Here is a 2,995-nt window from a genome sequence, read left to right as displayed (position 1 = left end):
GGCAGTTCGCAAGCGACGATCGGTGCGGCGCGTCGGCCAAGTGGCAATATGGTTTGAATGTTGCTGCGCGTGCATTATTTGTCTACATAATGATTGCATTTTGTGCTCTGAACTCGGTACTCGCTTTTGGTCGGCGAATGTTTTCGCTCGGCCACCGATCTGCCCAAGACGCGTCGGCCGACGGGTCTCGTCGGCATCTTTGGTCGGCGACGTTGTCACACTAGGACGACGCTTGGTCGTTGGAGCCGTCGTCGTCGGTGCAGTGTGACTGGCTAGTCGGGGAACGACCAGGTTGGCCGACGCAACCGTCGGCATCGGAGTCCCGTCGGCCTAGTGTGAACGCGCCTGAACTCCGCGCTGGTCCCAGGCTGCCTTATAGTCGTCGCTAGGCCTAGGTGATTTCGCTTCGAAGCAGCAGTTGACGCCGCTTTGGAAGTCGACTGTGCTATATTCACATCGCTTTAGTGCGAACTCGTCCTATAATAGAAGATAAGTTCGATTTCCACGACGCCTTCATCAACGGAGCTAGCAGACGAGCAGCGCGCACGAAGCAGCAGCGTCGAGCTGTCGGGATAGGACGTCGGCGTGAGGTCGGCGCTGTTGTCGGCAGAGTGTGACACACGGGTCGGCCGACGGCGATGCGCTCGTCGGGCGACGACCGGCGCTCGGTCGGCGTCTGCGCAGTGTGACAGACGTGTCGACGGCACGAAAATCGCTGCCGCCGACCATCGCCAGACTGAAATCGGCCGATCGTCAGCCTAGTGTGAACGCGCCTTTACCATTTGACGTTGCCTACACGCTCGGCGTTCGCTGGCACAATATGAGCTACGTCGGGCCTGACGCCTGCCTCCTCTTCGGAATCGCTGGCCAGCGGATCAAAAATGAAGTGGTCGTCGGGTTCGAACCAAGCGTCTCCTTCCTCGTCTGCGACATCCCGCGATTCCTCATAATCGGTGTCTTCGCCGAAATAAAACTCTTCTTTCCGACTCGGAGCTATTCGGCATTGCGACTTGCCCTCCGCCCGGCTCTCCGTGTTTACGCGCACCACGTGCGTGTCAAGCAGACGACATGCCTACACGATGTCACGGCTTTCCGGACCCACGTGACAACGCATTGTCTGGTTTTTGACGTCATGCAAGAGCCTGGCAAAACCTGGCAACTACAAACCGAAACCGAAACTGCTGGGTACAAATAATACGATTATTAATTATATAATGCGAGTTCATGCTTCTAAGATGGTGTTCCATGCTCACTGAATCGCTACGCATTATTTACAACCCAGAGGTACAACACAAAAATTTGGTGTCTCTACCCCTTTAAGAGAGCTCCGACGCTGTTCGTACCGCCTGCAAGATCTTATTTGTAAGTACTAAAACTCTTTTACCTTGATATACGTCTGGAAGTTAAAGTGGTTTTTGTAGTAAACGTTGCTTTGACTACATGCGCCTTTATTTTTTCGGCAGGAAAACAGAGCGAGCCAAAAAGCACGAGGACGACTTCTGTGTACCCACTCTCATTGCGAAATGGCTTGCTTGACGTCGTGCGCAGTGGAATTGTGGCCGAATGGTGAGAATTTAATTTTTCGTCTTTGGTGAGATGAACCCACTGAAGATTCACTACTTTGGCTAACAGCGGGTTTGAACTCATGACCTGAGATGGGATGCATTCGGGAATATGTCCTTTACCGCTTATGCACGACGGAAATCAGAACCGCTTAATTAATTTTCCACTGCAGACCAGTTGGTAAGAATATGTGTAATACTTCCGTACTGTTTCTTTTTGCCTTCTACACTTGCAGACTCAATAGAAAATCCGCAATTTCTGGTTAAAGCTTTTGCAAAAGTTCTCTCGCAATGAAAAAGGGCATTACTCTGGACTATCAGACTAGTATTTTTGTGTGGTTTGCAAGTCGCAGTTTCGAATCCAATTATTGCATGCATGCGAAGCGACTAAGGTAAAATAAAGGTGCACTGAGTTCCTTGCGTTCAGCGTATTTCGCAAAAAATCGCAAGCCGTATTTTTAACCCTATTAAAAAAACTAATCAAATATGTTGTTTTGACGTCCATGTGGAAGAGACGCTACAACCTGTGCATATTTACTTGAATAAAAAATTAGCTCGCAATTTAGAGATACGAGTTATGATATTAAAACAAAATAATACATTAATCTGTTTTCAATATCACATTAATTTGCTTATCACGCATTGAATATATTTACTGGGAGTGCGACACGACGCATTGGACTAAATTAAACCATTTGGTATAAGAGAAGTTTAGTAAATTAAATTCCACTTTGTGCAAGTAATGTGGTGCTGGTTCTTAAGAATAAATTTAAAATTATCCTGTAAAATATGTTGATAGTGTCTTCACGATGACTGTTTCACAAAATTCGGTGTTATTTAATAATTTTTGTTTTTGTTCTGTGATGGCCATAATTCAACTTACCATGACATCATGCATCTCGATCGTTGCAGGCTTGGCGCTTCGTGAGGCCATCGTGCAAGAGCTGGACGAGGAATTTGTTTGAATGCAGTCCAGCAGCCCTCTTGCAAGTGGAGTGCAACGATTACTTCGGATATGACTGATCAGTTCACTGGAGGACAGCTCCGTTGAGCATTTTATGGATGCCTTAGCCGTGCCGCAGCAGCTTGCCCAGATGCTTTGCCCAACCTGATCGGCACGCACCAAACTTGAAAATAAATTGTTTTCCCACAGCCTCTGCCACCATGCTCTTGGGCCCCCTTTCTTTACTCCCCAGGGTGGCTGGTGGTAGCGCAAACCATCCTGTGCAGGCTAAAAGCGTGATTCTTGTAACTCAATGCAATAAACGGGTCTTTTTTCTGGAATTCTTTCGCACCCTCTATTATGAATATTTGCTAGGTAGAATGGTATGTACATCCATCCAGAGTGCCGGTCATTGGCGAGTGGGTTAATTGCATGTGCCAGCGTTCGAAAGCTGGATGCCATTATTCGAAAGCTGGAAACCATTATTCGA

The 2,995-nt window shown here is 47.8% G+C and overlaps 1 long non-coding RNA gene across 1 annotated transcript; it reads left to right on the top strand.

Moving 5' to 3' along the window:
* Positions 1-1,390: 1,390 nt before the first annotated feature.
* Positions 1,391-2,716, top strand: LOC149356617 (uncharacterized). The gene is made up of 2 exons (XR_016289827.1): positions 1,391-1,566; positions 2,475-2,716. It is a non-coding gene; the product is annotated as an uncharacterized LOC149356617 (long non-coding RNA).
* Positions 2,717-2,995: the final 279 nt, after the last annotated feature.

Source organism: Amblyomma mixtum, chromosome 3 (assembly GCF_055824585.1).
Source record: "Amblyomma mixtum isolate Tamu chromosome 3, ASM5582458v1, whole genome shotgun sequence".
In the NCBI taxonomy this organism is placed as follows: Eukaryota; Metazoa; Arthropoda; class Arachnida; order Ixodida; family Ixodidae; genus Amblyomma; species Amblyomma mixtum.
Note: the sequence above shows the minus strand (reverse complement) of the source record. Positions and strands in the feature narration are given on the sequence as shown.